A 15,940-nucleotide genomic window follows, 5' to 3' on the forward strand; every position below is an offset into this window, starting at 1 on the left:
TATAGTCTACGACTAGCCGGGCTTCGTTAGGCTTTCCAGGTTTCACAACTCCCCATCCTGATGACAGGTAGGTGCTGGCAGTTACGGTCTTAATACAGCCTCGTCGTTCGAGTCGCCGCAGGAGGTCAGTAAGGGACTGTTTTAGAGGACCCTTAGTTGGGATCGGTCGATATCGCCAGGTGGAGGTGTTACGAAGCGTTGGTCGATGCCAATCCTGTTCTGGGATAATAATGGATAATGCTTGTAGCACTTGTTCTTTAAGGTCAAGCGCTCTTATCCCCGGGATCCCCAAAATGTTGATGCCCCCTAGGACGGCCTCTAGTGGGTATCGGTGGCCTTGGACTGAGAATTTGACCTTTGTGGTGACTGCAATAGCGTTAAGCCCTTGTACCTTAATCATTTTGGTGGTCTTTTGGTGAGGTATCATTGAGGTAATCACATTGGTTTGAGCTCCAGTATCGAGAAGGAAGAATACTTGTTGTTGGTCATCCGGATCGGTAGGGTTGTAAACAGTGAGTTCGGCATATGGACGAGGATCAGTGGGGTCAGGTTTGAGTTGGAGAAGGCCGCCGGCGGAGCCGATGGCCATTATTCATTTTTTGGTGGGTCTTTGAATTTGAATCCTAATGTTTTGGCCAGACGACACTGGGCCCTTTCTCCCAAAATTCACAACTGAGTCTTTGTAAGTCCGGAGCAGGCGAGAAGAAAACCAAACATATTTCTTTCCTTTGTAGTTCTTTCCTTCGGGGTTCTTGGAGGTGACCACCATGGCTCTTGCCGGGGATTAAACTCTTGACGTCTGGGTCTCAGTGTTTTGGCTGGGTATGCTGAAGGTCGGTCCCTTATATCATCATAAGCTTCTTCACCTTGCTTCATGAGTGCCTGCAGTCGTGGGAGATGGCCTAAGAGATTTCCCACTGGTTGACCCGCCATTGGGTTCAAAAAGAGTCGGAGTGTAACGGCATTTGCTCCTCTGTATACCTCCACGCAGGCATCTATAGCTTCCAGGGGCGTTGGAATTGCCCCGGGGTTCGATAGGTGGCAATGAGCCCATCTCTCTTTGCGTTGGACTGCTGTTAGTCCCATTGGATTTGTTCTCGGGCTCCATGAAAGATATGACACCCCAACTATGGCCAGGAGGAGTTGCTCTGCAGTAGCCTTCTGCGGGCGGCCCTCATGCCAGGTGTGAAATTTGTGGGTTACCTGTCCCACTACGAGCGCCGGGAGCGGGATGGGCCAGTGGGCACTGTCCATGACCACACTCAAGTCGGTAGCACGCCCTCTGCTCCATGCCGCTTGTCGGGTCAGGGCACTCGCTTCTTCCTTATCTAAAGTGTCAGATCCAAATTCCACTATTAATCGTCCTAACCACATGGCCAAGGGTTCTTCTGGTTTTATTTTAGATTCTCTACAAAGTTCTTGAATTTCTGGTCGGGTACGTGTGTGAGAGATAACTGTGGTACGCTTAGTACCTTCTTCATCTGCAATATGCTTCATCACAGGTATCGGGTGAGCTGCGGCAGAGAAAGAGTTAAATTCTTCATCTGGGAGCGTTGGGTACATCCCTCCTCCCATTGCCTCCTCCCCGTGGCAAGGAGGCGGGGCCATTGGGAATGACGTCACCTCAGGGGGCGGAGTCACTAGGCGGATCCTCGCCGGGTCTTCTGAAACTCCGCCCCTCTTTTCCAGGTTCCCCAGATGGCTAGCGCTTCTTTCAGCGCCATTTTCTGCTAGCGGCATCATACGGCTGGTGCTCTTGACAAGCGTCGCTCTGGAGCTCTTTGCTGTCCGCTCCAGCGACTCCTTACCCGCCGTATGCATCTGTGCCTCTAAATTTGCGTATTCCCTCAGTGGACCCGCTACTGTATGGAACAGCACATTAATCATCTTTCCCTTCTTCCATTTAGTTAGACCCCATCTCGGCACATGACGGCCCTTAGTTTCCAGATCCTCCCAGAGCTGAACGAGGAGATCATGGCCCCGCGACCCAGGCACCAAATCCGGACAGTTGAACCAGTCCGCGGGGGTGGGTTCCCCTCCTTCCCTTAAGTATCGAGTGCATTGAGCGAACTCCTGAGCGGGGATCAGCTTTTCTGCCTTCCGCGCTTTCACCCCAGCTAAGGATACGGTTGATGTTTCCTCCGGGGGTCGATAATAGACCCGGTCGCTCCCCATTATGCATCTGAACTCCCCAAGGGATAGCTTAGTTCTCCATTCTTTCATGACTGCTTCTTCTCTCTTTACGGAGAAGTAGCCATCAATATTTCTTTCATCCCCTTCTACCGCCTGGTGGTAAGCGATATGCGCCCACAGGTCGTTTGCATTCTCTACATGGCGGGTCCCGGTGCGCCAGGGGCAGCACCCGATTAGGTTCATCTCCATCACTGTGCCCTTAGATCCCATCCTCGTCGCCATGTCTTGGACGGCCAGAGCCGACTCAAGGTGATTTAGTAATTACTCGTTCGCTGGGCGGGCTGGTGAATAGAGAGGCAGACAAAGCTTAATGGTTGCAAAACTTTACTTATGCCACTTGTAGCTGTGACGCAGACGGTCCGGTCGTTTGAACAACTATGTGAGTTGTTCCAGCTGGCAGGGCTCAGGCCAGCTCATCCGTCAACAAATCAAGCCAGCGGGAAAGGGTATGTCGAGGATTGCGCTCGGCGATGGGGAGAAGAATCAATAGGTGATCAGTCTATCGATCAGCTCAGCCGCAAGTCAGATCTCTTTTAGAAGCACTCTGCAGCGTGCTCAAAGTTCTCCAACTTGGGCGGAAGTCGCACAAAATTTTAAACGGCTAGCAATCCAATTACTAGCCGCCACGTAGGAATAATTTAGAACTGGCCAATAGCGGGACACAAATTTGCATTCGAATGGCGGGAACTCTCTTGCACTGGGGTTTTTCTGTTGCAACAGAAAACCTTTGCTATGCAAGAGGCTCTCATGTGGCGGGAAAATTCCATCGTGCCGAGGCACCAAAATCACTGGGTTGTGACACTAGGGAGGAAAAATGTCCAGCACACCTACAGCCTAGGGAATGACCTGCTGGGTGGCACAGAAGTGGAAAGGGATCTTGGAGTCCTAGTGGACTCCAAGATGAACATGAGTCGGCAGTGTGACGAAGCCATCAGAAAAGCCAATGGCACTTTATCGTGCATCAGCAGATGCATGACGAATAGGTCCAAGGAGGTGATACTTCCCCTCTATCGGGCACTGGTCAGACCGCAGTTGGAGTACTGTGTGCAATTCTGGGCGCCGCACTTCAAGAGGGATGCGGATAACCTGGAGAGGGTACAGAGAAGGGCCACTACTATGGTTAAGGGCCTGCAGACCAAGCCCTACGAGGAGAGACTAGAGAAACTGGACCTTTTCAGCCTCCACAAGAGAAGTTTGAGAGGCGACCTTGTGGCTGCCTATAAGTTCATCACGGGGGCACAAATGGGAATTGGTGAGTATTTATTCACCAAGGCGCCCCCAGGGGTTACAAGAAATAATGGCCACAAGCTAGCAGAGAGCAGATTTAGATTGGACATTAGGAAGAACTTCTTCACAGTTCGAGTGGCCAAGGTCTGGAACGGGCTCCCAAGGGAGGTGGTGCTCTCCCCTACCCTGGGGGTCTTCAAGAGGAGGTTGGATGAGCATCTAGCTGGGGTCATCTAGACCCAGCACTCTTTCCTGCCTATGCAGGGGGTCGGACTCGATGATCTATTGAGGTCCCTTCTGACCCTAACATCTATGAATCTATGAATCTATGGTATTCACTGTGGTCAAGCTCTCAGCTTGGGCTCATCTGGAGGAGCGAACATAGTGGGCTCTAGACCTGACCCTCTGCTACAATATGATATCAAAGTATACCACAAGTTTGCTTAGTTTGTTGAGGTATATAAAGTCATCATAAGCCCATTATGCAGGGCATTTAATTGTACATCAAAACACAAGGGTAAATATGAAATGACACCACTGAAAAAATCGCTGAAGTTATTCTTGGTTAACACAAGCAGAAAATATATAAGTTTAACTGATTTTATGAGTTCCAGATTCTAATCTATCCATATGAGACTGAGGAAGACATTGGTTGTATCTAGATAAGCAGGGGCATGTTTCCAGTGGTACAAATAATAGCAGCACAAATTTGTGACACTACTTTGTGCCTCAGCATCTGCACTTTGTTGTGAGATAAATTATCCCACTTTGGGCAAACTGCCCTTGCCCAGCTCCTCCCGGTTCTTCAGCCAGGGATAGCTGGAGGCTGTGGCCAGCATCTGTGCTGGTAGCACAATAAACTAGTGGTCTGGTCGCATCCTGGAGCAACAGGTGCACAACTTGGGCAACACAGAGGCCTGGCCAGCAGTCAGAGCATTGCTCTGGAGGACCATGCCTCCATTAGTGCCAGCATGCCCTCTGCCCCCCCCCTTTTATTAATTAATTAATTAATTAATTAATTTTTTTGAGTGCTTCACACCACTTTTTTCCCCAGCACTTTTTTCCCCAGCACTTTTTTTGCTACCAGGAAATCCTAGTAGCAAATTTTGCCACCACACTGAAAATTTTCAGCGCAGCACATTTTAATATTCACCATGTGGTTTGAGGTGCCACAAACTGCACAAGCCCCTGCTCATCTGGACATGGCCATTAGATTTAAGCTAGCTGCAGGGTATATCTTTTCCAATCCAGCAGAATCAAAGCAGGGATTTTCTTGAATTGAGGTCTGCTGTTTTTTTAATTTTTCTTCTTCACAGAGAAATTAACTAGTTCACACACATACACACAATTTGAAATTATATATAAATTTGAAATGTGCTTAGAATTACAAAATTCAGACCTATGAAAGGGCCAGGTCACTTAGTCCTACTACATATAGGTAATCCCAAGAGTGCATTGACACAAGAAAATTGCACATTATAAGAAAGGAAAATATTTGTGATTCAGAATTAGATTATGTAGCTTCAGAGTAAGCCTCATGATCCCAGCCCCAGGCTCCTGCCATTATTTTACCCCTCATAGTTATTGTTTCATGTCTAAAATATAGAATAAAAGATGCTCTGAACAGTGTTCTTTGTTTTCTGTGAAATGCTTAGTACCCACATGGATGTAGTAAAGTAATAGTCAGGGATCCTGGCTTTTCCACTGCTGAGGAAAAAATGCAGATGCGAGAAATGGAGTTTCCCCTTGCAGGCTGGCAAAGTTCCAGCCTGCAAGGGGCAGGGGCTGGGAGGAGCAGAATGCAGGGGACAGGGGGTGCTACATGTATTGCTGAGGGGTGGGGAGCTGTGGGTTGAGAGCGAGGGGCACCAATTAGCCCATGCAAGACAGACAGCTTATTGGCAAGTGCTCATTGCACCAGGCAGGTACACCTACTCCCTGCAGCACTTCCTAGCCCAGTCAGGTAGCTGTGCAGACATTCCCAGTGTTGTCCCCAAAGGACAGTGAGTTCGTGCCCGGTGCGCTTGTGCCAATAAACACACAGGGGTGAAGGATCCAACTTAATTTTTATTTCTGCGCAGAAAGCGGTGCTTGGCAATCGTTCGCAAAGCAAGCACCCCCACCCAAGTGGGCATCAGCCTTATATAGCCTCTTCTAGCCTTACACGCTGTGCAGTTACTATAGGTTGCCCCTTTTGGCACTTCGCCCTAGCTACAGACTACCCCCTAGCCAGCTTGAACTTGTCTTCGTGACAGTTAATTTGCTGATGTGGTACCTGTTATTCAGCAAGCTCAGCAAGTAACCCCCCTTTCCAACTCCACCTGGGACCTCGCTGATATGGCCTTTCCTTCTAGCAAGGCCAGCAATTAAGCAACTAGGCAACAAGCGATCTCCCCTAGCCTAAACAACCTACTCTATGCCCTTGGTTAGATAAAATACTTTTTCAAAACATACAGCTGTTCCCAAAGTATAAAAAAAAAAACATATAAAAGTTTCAAGGGTACTCATCAAATCCCCCCTTCGAGGCTATGGCCCTATGGAATAGGACCATAGTCCTCAACCATCTTTTTCATCTTCAGAAATCTCTTTGCTCCCTCCCGATTCTTTTGGATCGGGTTTGTAACTGATGGTTTTACAAACATCACGTGGTGAACGGGGGAAGAAATTGATCTCTTGAGTACCTCACAACACATAGGCACACACTGTACTCTACAACAAATCATCAAGAGAATACACATACTTGCCACAACTAATAGGAAAATTTGCTTAAGCCATGAAAAATTAGGAAGCCAAGAAGTAAGCCATGAGAAGTCGAACCCTTCCCCTTGCTTAATGTGGGACAGAACTTCTTTTAACTTCAGCACTTTTGACTCTATCAACTCGGAATTATTTGTCAAATTGAAACAACACATTCCCTCGAACTCTTCACATCTGTGGTTATGCCTCAGCAACAGGTAATCTATGGCTGCTCTATTTTGCAGAGTAGCTCCTCTTAGTTCTTTCATTTCAGTATTGAGGGCAGCTAGGGCCTGTGAAGTTGTATTTAGGCCCTTTGCCAGGGCATAGGCCACCTTACTTGGTTGCATCTGGGCGTCCACGGCCAGGCCCGGTACTCCTACTATGGAAACTGCTAGGGACACTACCTCAGCCTTACTCAGGAGGTCTATGTCACTATTACAGGATTCATCTAGCATATTCAGACCTCTCCGGTGACGTTTGCTAGAGGTTGTAGGCACACCCGGTAGCCAGACAGTCAACCGGCCCAGAGCACAAGGGCCTCCCGTGGCATTGGCTGGGATATATGAATAAGCAGTCTTTCCACAAAGAAGGAACCACCCCAAGGGTAATACAACATGACCATAGTTGTAGGACACATTAGTCATGTCTGAGCAATCAAAAATTCTCCTCTCTCTGGTTAGGCTCTTACAAGCTTTGTACAATTCACAAATTTGGCACAGCTGGTGTTACCAGGGGAGGTGACTGTCAACAAATCTATTGCAAAGGTACTGGTGTTTCTTTTTGTGGTAATGGTTACCCACATGGGGTTGTTGGTGTAATTAATTGGGACTCCTATTTCCCCGGATGTGAACGAAGTCTGATTCCAGAGTGCTTCTAATGGAGTGGGCACCCCTATAAGGCATGACGTGAAAATATCCTCAACCGACGTTCCACCTGCTAAACAAAAATGAGTGATATTTAATACATCCTTTGCCAAATAAACCCACACATTTTGATTCTTTTCAAACTTTTGATGCACCAACCCCTTAGACCCTAGAAACATTACACCTATGCAAAGAACTACTTTCCACATGGTTGATGTTAAACAGAAATTTAAGTCCTTCTACTGGCTCTGCTGTCCAACGGTGTCCGTTTGTGTCGGCTTCCGGTGCGACACTCTCAGCAACTTCTCCTGCAGGTGGTACTTCTGGTGCGGCCTTCACCCGAGTGGAGTGTATCCATGGTTTTACCCCCCGAAACCTTTACTGCAGCGTGAGTGGTGAGAATCACAGGATATGGTCCCTTCCACCGGGGTTGAAGCGGCTCGTCTTTCCACGTTCGGACCAGCACCTCGTCTCCGATCTGGAACTTATGGACTGGTGTATCTAAGGGGAGTGGAAATCGTTCCTGGACATACCTGTGGAGAGAAGACAATACAGCAGACAAAGAATACAAATAATCTTTTACCCAGCCTTCCCCTTTTACATGCATTTGAGTCCCATGTGTCACCACTGGATTCTTAGGATATGGCTTGCCATACAATAATTCAAATGGACTAACTCCCAATTTAGCTTTAGGGGCTATGCGCACTCTAAGCAAGGCAAGAGGCAGAGCTTCGGGCCATTTCAACTGAGTCTCTTGGCAAAGTTTAGCCAGCTGTCTTTTTAGAGTCTGATTCATTCGTTCCACCTGTCCACTTGACTGTGGTCTCCATGTGGTGTGGAGGTCCCATTGTATCCCCAGAGCCCGGGAAACTGCCTGGGTCACTTCTGACACAAAGTGTGGCCCTCGGTCCGAGGCTAATCCCTCCGGGATTCCGAATCATGGAATCATTTCTTTTAGCATCACTCAGACCACTTCTTTTGCTTTGTTGGTTCAGCACGGGAAGGCCTCGGTCCATCCAGTCAATGTGTCCACGAGCACTAACAGGTATTTGTAGTGTCCCTTCCTGGGAACTTCAGATAAATCTATCTGCCAACACTCTCCTGCTAATAGTCCTTGCCTTCCTGCTCCTGGTGGAGGTTTGGGGGAAATCTTAGGATTGCTGGCACAACAGACAGGGCATCTTCGCACTATTTGTTCTGCTGTTTTCCACATCTTAGGTCCCACTACAATTCTTTGGAGACCTTGGGTCATGGCGTCAGCTCCCATATGGGTGCTCTGGTGGTACTCTTGGAGCACTTTGCTAAGAATCAGTTTTGACATCAGGACTTGTCCTTCAGGCAAAACCCACCATCCATCCAGTTGTTCCTTACTTCCCAATTTCTCTGCTAGTTGGTTTTCTTTTTCAGTATATTTGGGAGGTTCCTCAGGCAACACTACCTGAGGCATCAATGCCAACATTTGAGTCTCCTGAACTTGTTCTCTAGCTGCCTTCTTTGCTGCAGCATCTGCTCATCGATTTCCTCTTATTACTTCACCATCTCCCTTTTGGTGGGCCTTACAGTGCACCACAGCTACCTCTGCTGGTTCCATCACGGCTTCAAGTAATTTCAGGATTTCTGTTCCATGCTTTACTGGGCTTTTGCTTGCCGTTAAGAGTCCTCTCTCTTTCCATATAGCTCTGTGGGCGTGTAAGATTCCAAAAGCGTACTTCGAACCCGTGTATATAGTGGCTGTCTTTCCTTTTGCCAAATGAAGAGCCTGGGTCAGCGCAATGAGTTCAGCTTTCTGTGCGGAGCTATTTGGGGGCAGAGCTCCTACTTCTACAGTGTCCCAGGAAGTGACCACGGCATATCCTGCCCTTCGGGTTCCATTGTCCATGAAGCTGCTTCCATCCGTGTAGAACTCAAGGTCTGCGTTAGGGATTGGGGCATCCCTAAGGTCTGGCCGTCTAGCATACACGCTCTCAATGGTTTCGATGCAATCATGTTGTAATCCTTCGTCCTGTTCCAATGGCATCAGCGTAGCTGGTTTCAGTGTGCTAGAGGTCTGCAACTGGATGTCTCCTTGATCCAGGAGAGCTGCCTGGTATTTAGCCATTCGTCCAGGGGAAAGCCAGGTTCCCCCCTTTGCATCCATCACCGCCAGCACTGAATGCGGGGTATACACAGTCATTGGCTGTCCTAAAGTAGGTTTCTTAGATTCCTTTACCAGCATAGCTGTAGCTGCCACTGCTCGCAGGCAGGCTGGCCATCCCAAACTAGTGGGATCCAATTGTTTGGAGAAGTAGGCCACTGCTCTTTTCCAGCTACCTAAGTACTGGGTCAGCACTCCTGACGCCACTCCTTGGCGTTCACGTACATAAAGTTGAAATGGTTTACTCAGATTGGGTAGACCCAGGGCCGGCGCCGTCATGAGGGCCTGTTTGATAATGTCAAAGCTCTTTCGGTATTCTGCCGTCCATTGCAAATCTCCCTCGCTGCCAGCAGTGGCCTCATAAAGAGCCTTTGCTATTAGTCCAAAGTTGGGGATCCAGATCTGGCAAAACCCTGCCATTCCCAAAAAACCTCGCAACTGTCTCTTGGTCTTTGGGACCACCATCCAGCAGATGGCCTCCTTTCTCTCAGGGCCCAACATCCTCTGGCCTTGTGAGATGTCAAATCCTAGGTACCGTACCCACTCTTGCTCTATCTGGGCTTTCTTCTGAGACAACCGGTATCTCACTTGTCCCAGGAAGTTCAGCAAACTTACGGTCAGCAGGTGGCACTCTTTCTTCATTTTTGCTGCAATCAACAGATCATCCACATACTGTAACAGGGTTCGGGACGTTCTTTTGTCCCACTTCTGGAGGTCGGTACTTAAGGCAGTGCTGAAAATAGTGGGACTGTTCTTAAAACCCTGAGGCAAAACTGTCCAGCACAATTGAGTTTTTCTCCTAGTATTCGGGTCTTCCCACTCGAATGCAAAAATCTCTTGGCTGTTTCTTTCAAGTGGGATGCAAAAGAAGGCATCTTTCAGGTCCAGGATGGTAAACCACTGGTCCTCTGCAGACAAAGTAGCCAGCAAGGTATAAGGGTTTGGCACCACCGGGTGGAGGGTCACCGTGACCTTGTTCACGGCTCTGAGGTCCTGCACGAAACGATACTCGTTACTGTGGGGCTTTTTGACAGGCAAAATGGGGGAATTGAAAGGTGATTGGCACTCCCAAAGCAAACCATGTTCAAGGAATTGCTTTATAAGTGGTTCCAGGCCTTTCGAAGCTTCTATTTTCAACCGATACTGTGGCACCCTGGGCGGGGTGATTCCCGGCTTCAAATCAATGCTTACAGGGGTGGCCAGTTTGGCTTTTCCTGGTTTCTCTCCCACCCATACCCATGGTACTACAGCGTCCTCTACTTCGGAGGGGATTCTTCCTTCCTCCCCCTCCTGCAATAGAAGACACACTTGAGCCTTCCAGGCCTCCTCAGTTGGTATCTTCATAGTAATTTTGCCCTCTGAAAAGGTCAGTTGGGCCTGCAATTTGCACAGCAAATCCCTCCCGAACAAAGTTATGGGGCACTCAGGCATATACAGGAACTGATGAGACACTTTCTTTCTTCCCAATTTGCATTCCATGGTGGCACAAAAGGACGATTCGTCCGCTGGCCGGTGGCTCCGATTATGGGGATCTTGGTTTTTGATAAGGGTCCTTTAAAATTAGTCACTACTGAATGGGTGGCTCCACTGTCCACTAAAAAGTAAATAAGTTCTCCCCCTACTTGCATTCTAACCAGTGGCTCATTGAGGGAGACAGGGATTACTTCAATGTTCGCTCCCGGTCCCAGTCACTCCTGGTCAGAGCCATCTAACATCAACAATCTTTCTTCCTCCTCTCGTCTCTTCTCCCCCCTCTTGGGGCACTCATTTTTCCAATGCCCTTCCTGCTTGAAAATAGCGCACTGATTAGGTCCCAGCCTGGGACCCTGGCCGTAGCCTCCCGGAGCATAGCTCACGCCTCCTCTACGCCCTCTACTTCCCCTGCCCCGTCCTCTACTCCTCTGAACTACAATTGCCGCTGCCAACAATGATGCTTGTAACGACGCCTGTGCCTTCATTCTCTTGTCTTCTTTTTTCTCTTTAACCTGATCTCGGTTGGAGTATACCTTATAAGCAATCTCAATCATTTGGCTGATGCTCATTCCAGCTGCTCCTTCAGCCTTCTGTAGTTTTTTCCTAATATCTGGGGCTGACTGTCCTATAAACAGTGTGTTAAACATCTTGGCATTTTCCGGCAGCTCTGGATCTAAATCCATCCACTGTCTGGCCGCCTCGCACAACCTCCCATAAAAACTGGACGGATCCTCCTCCGGACCCTGCCGCACTTCGTACAATTTAGACAAATTTTTCTGCTTGGGGATAGCCTCCCGAAGAGCAGCCAGCACAAATTCCCGGTACAGCGCTAACTCCTGCCAGCCCCCCCGGGTGTTGGGATCCCAGTATTTATTTTCCTTAGGGCAAAGTTCATCTACCTCACCGGCTGGGTGATGCTGCTGTGCTATCGTGCGTGCTTTCTCTAAGACCAACCTCTTTTCTTCCGGAGTCAGAAGAACGGCCAGTAAGGCCTGAATATCTATCCAGTTCGGTTGGTGAGTGAGGAAAATAGTAGAGAACAACTGTGCCATTGCCTCCGGATTCTGGCGATATTGGCCCATGGACTGTTTCCAATTTATCAAGTCTGCCATGCTGAATGGCACGTGGACAAAAACTGGTCTACCCTCAGGACCCACCGCTTGTCGCAAAGGGGCCTGAACTACTGGTTGGGCCCCTGATCGTAAGCGACTCGCCACAGGGCTAAACACCCCATCTCCTACAGTCCCTTCTACTGCCAGATTTCTACCACCTGCATCCCCCGGACCCGGGGACGGCACCCCAGGGCTGTCAGGGGAGGTGGGGGACGATGGACTGGACGAGCCAGCCGGGAGTCCCTGACGAGCCATTTCAGGTGCAGTGGAAGTCCCCCATGGTGACGAAGGGCTCACAGGATAAGACGGGGGAGCCGTGGGACCAATTAGCAACTGCACGTCTTCCTCCTCCAGACATACTGTGGTGACCCCCTGTAAAGCCATTACCCCGCTTCCCCTAAATATCCCACATGACTTCTGCGTAGCCCCATCCCCGTACAAAGTCATATATGCCTCTACATAAAGCATCTCATCCCACTTCCCTTGGCACCTACAAAACAACTGTAACTGCAAGATTGTGTTATAATCCAAAGACCCATTCTCCGGCCAGGCTGCACCATCTGCAAGTTGGTACTGTGGCCAACATGTATTGCAATACCGAATCATCTGTTGTTTCATCATAGGGTCGCTTCCAAACTTTGGCCAATTTTTCAAAATGCATCCTAGGGGACTGCAGGGCGGAATCTTGGACTGGTTACTTCCCATTATCCAACTACCGGATGGCGACCGCCGCTCAGCCTCAGTACCAAACTGATTAAAGGGAGTTCACGGGACTACCACCCGATCTCACTCGCCTAGGGCGTCTACACGGTCGGAACTTTTAAAGCCGTCTCTTTCCCAACCTGCTCAAAATAGGTAAAGTAGTACTCACCAGTCCGTTGAGACCTCCCTCGCCCCGCCCGATTAAGTTGGTCCTCTGAGCGTTGCGCTGTTGTGCCCCTCCACGACTCCATCAGGCAACCAGGAGACAGTCAGACCTCCGACGAATAAGGTTGGTGGTGCCTGGCCCTCGCGCCATCCACAGTTGTTGCTGGAGCCGAAGAGGTGGACCGGGCAAGGCAGTCAGCTAGGTCCCATCTGGATCACCAGAAATTGTTGTCCCCAAAGGACAGTGAGTTCGTGCCCGGTGCGCTTGTGCCAATAAACACACAGGGGTGAAGGATCCAACTTAATCTTTATTTCTGCGCAGAAAGCGGTGCTTAGCAATCGTTCACAAAGCAAGCACCCCCACCCAAGTGGGCATCAGCCTTATATAGCCTCTTCTAGCCTTACACGCTGTGCAGTTACTATAGGTTGCCCCTTTTGGTCCATGCACACTTCGCCCTAGCTACAGACTACCCCCTAGCCAGCTTGAACTTGTCTTCGTGACAGTTAATTTGCTGATGTGGTACCTGTTATTCAGCAAGCTCAGCAAGTAACCCCCCTTTCCAACTCCACCCGGGACCTCACTGATATGGCCTTTCCTTCTAGCAAGGCCAGCAATTAAGCAACTAGGCAACAAGCGATCTCCCCTAGCCTAAACAACCTACTCTATGCCCTTGGTTAGATAAAATACTTTTTCAAAACATACAGCTGTTCCCAAAGTATAAAAAAAACCTATAAAAGTTTCAAGGGTACTCATCACCAGTGTATCCCTGTTGCTAAAAGACAAGAAGAGCACAGCTTCCACAAAGCACTCCCCACTTCAGCAAACCTGCTCTGAGGCCAGAGCAGAAGCACTCATGGCACAGCCCTGTCAGATTTCAATGAAAATCAGCGAATTCTACTAGATACCTTGACAAGGATATGGACCCAGACAGGGACATGGACACGAAGTCATAGCCAAGGACAGGGCTGGAATTCTGGCTAGTCTCTCTTTCACGGTTGCAAAAAATAAACACTACTTCTGTCTACATCCCCTGTCCAGTTTACACCAACCCATGGGCTAGTTACCATCTCATCCACTCCTACCCAAAGTAAAATGCAACACAGACACCTATTTTGAAAAATGTAAATGCTTTAGCAACTGCATTATATACATCTCAGATACACATCCCCAATCAAAAAGTGCATAAAAATCGCACCTGTTTGCCTATATCAGCACAGTATCTGAAAGTAATTGTCATAAATTATATGCATAGCTACAACGTAGATAAAATATGTATTATTATTAGACATTCCCTCATTATGATTTACAGTAAAATTCTACACTGTGTTTTAGCCTTGACAAACACTTATATTACTGTTCTAACTGCTGACCTTCTAGGGTTTGTAGCCTCTTAGAAGCACAATTGCAGAACAAATAGTTGCCATAATCGCAAGTCAGTCACAGCTAAATGTATAATCAGCTTCACCTACCTGCTTATTGTTGAAAAATGGAATTTTTCTCAAAAGGTTTTTCAAGACTGTTGAAGGGGTTGGTACAAAAGACACCCCTCTAAATGCACCCAGTTGCCTCAATTCATTGTTTAAGAAGGAAACATTGTCTACCCAATTAAAGGCTATCACAAGGAGACAGTACAATAGTAATTTTAATATACTGTGAACTACATCAATTTAGAAGTACTTAATGTGGGAAATTGCAGTTGTTGCTGAAGAATCACATATAGAAATAAATTGAGTGCTATTTTACTGGGACAAAGTCTCTTGAAGTCAATGGGACTGCTCGGGCCCTTTGAAGTTAAGTACATGCATAATTGTTTGAAGGATTGCAAGCCAATGTTATGACAAACACTAATTTGAACAAGTTTAGAGAGTGCCTATGGAATTCTTTAAGCTCTTCAAGAGGAAAGGGGAAAATGTGACAAGATAATCAAACAGATGGCTCAAGGATTGGTGCTGTAAACAGAACACTGGAAAAGGGCTCCACAGATATCCAGTCTAGTCCTCTGCATTCACAGGCAACTATTTATCCAAAGTGTTCACAAAATCATCTACTTTTACTATATTCTGTAACATATCACAAGCAAACAGTGCCCTGTGAAGAAAATCTACAATGTGCCACAGGTAAAGAGCAGGGGTGACAAGGGTGCTGCCTGTGTCTTGCCACTACATTGACAGGGAATTTGTTAAGCTAATAGATGTGCAGACCATCCTAGAAAGCTGCCTAGGCCTAAGTTTACAAAGAATGGCAGATAACCCTTAGGGTATTTGCCAATTTGATCTGTAGGGGAAAAAAAAATCCTTCCCAACCCCAAATCAGGCATTCGGTTTGGACTTTGAGGTCATGTGCAAGAAGTCCAGCCCAGTTCCAAAGTACCGATAGGAGGCATCTGCCCACCCAAGGCAAACTCCCATTTACAGCTCTTGCCAGTAATCCAGTATTTCATAGATTCATAGATGTTAGGGTCGGAAGGGACCTCAATAGATCATCGAGTCCGACCCCCTGCATAAGCAGGAAAGAGTGCTGGGTCTAGATGACCCCAGCTAGATACTCATCTAACCTCCTCTTGAAGACCCCCAGGGTAGGGGAGAGCACCACCTCCCTTGGGAGCCCGTTCCAGACCTTGGCCACTCGAACTGTGAAGTTCTTCCTAATGTCCAATCTAAATCTGCTCTCTGCTAGTTTGTGGCCATTGTTTCTTGTAACCCCCGGGGGCGCCTTGGTGAATAAATACTCACCAATTCCCTTCTGTGCCCCCGTGATGAACTTATAGGCAGCCACAAGGTCGCCTCTCAAACTTCTCTTGCGGAGGCTGAAAAGGTCCAGTTTCTCTAGTCTCTCCTCGTAGGGCTTGGTCTGCAGGCCCTTGACCATACGAGTTGCCCTTCTCTGGACCCTCTCCAGGTTATCCACATCCTTTTTGAAGTGTGGCGCCCAGAATTGCACACAGTACTCCAACTGCGGTCTGACCAGCGCCCTATAGAGGGGAAGTATCACCTCCTTGGACCTATTCATCATGCATCTGCTGATGCACGATAAAGTGCCATTGGCTTTTCTGATGGCTTCGTCACACTGCCGACTCATGTTCATCTTGGAGTCCGCTGTAGGTGTGCTGGACATTTTTCCTCCCTAGGTGCAGCACTTTGCATTTCTCCTTGTTGAACTGCATCCTGTTGTTTTCTGCCCACTTGTCCAACCTATCCAGGTCTGCCTGCAGCTGTTCCCTGCCGTCCGGCGTGTCCACTTCTCCCCATAGCTTTGTGTCATCTGCAAACTTGGACAGAGTACATTTGACTCCCTCGTCCAAGTCGCTGATGAAGACATTAAAGAGTATCGG

The 15,940-nt window shown here is 48.3% G+C and overlaps 1 long non-coding RNA gene across 1 annotated transcript; it reads right to left on the reverse strand.

Annotated features, from left to right (window-relative positions):
* Positions 1 to 5,467: 5,467 nt before the first annotated feature.
* On the reverse strand, positions 5,468 to 15,307 carry LOC132247749 (uncharacterized). The gene is made up of 2 exons (XR_009459140.1): positions 12,613 to 15,307; positions 5,468 to 7,555 (listed from the first exon to the last, which is right to left on the reverse strand). It is a non-coding gene; the product is annotated as an uncharacterized LOC132247749 (long non-coding RNA).
* Between the last annotated feature and the right edge of the window lie 633 nt (positions 15,308 to 15,940).

This window comes from Alligator mississippiensis, chromosome 1, assembly GCF_030867095.1.
Source record: "Alligator mississippiensis isolate rAllMis1 chromosome 1, rAllMis1, whole genome shotgun sequence".
Lineage (NCBI taxonomy): Eukaryota > Metazoa > Chordata > Crocodylia > Alligatoridae > Alligator > Alligator mississippiensis.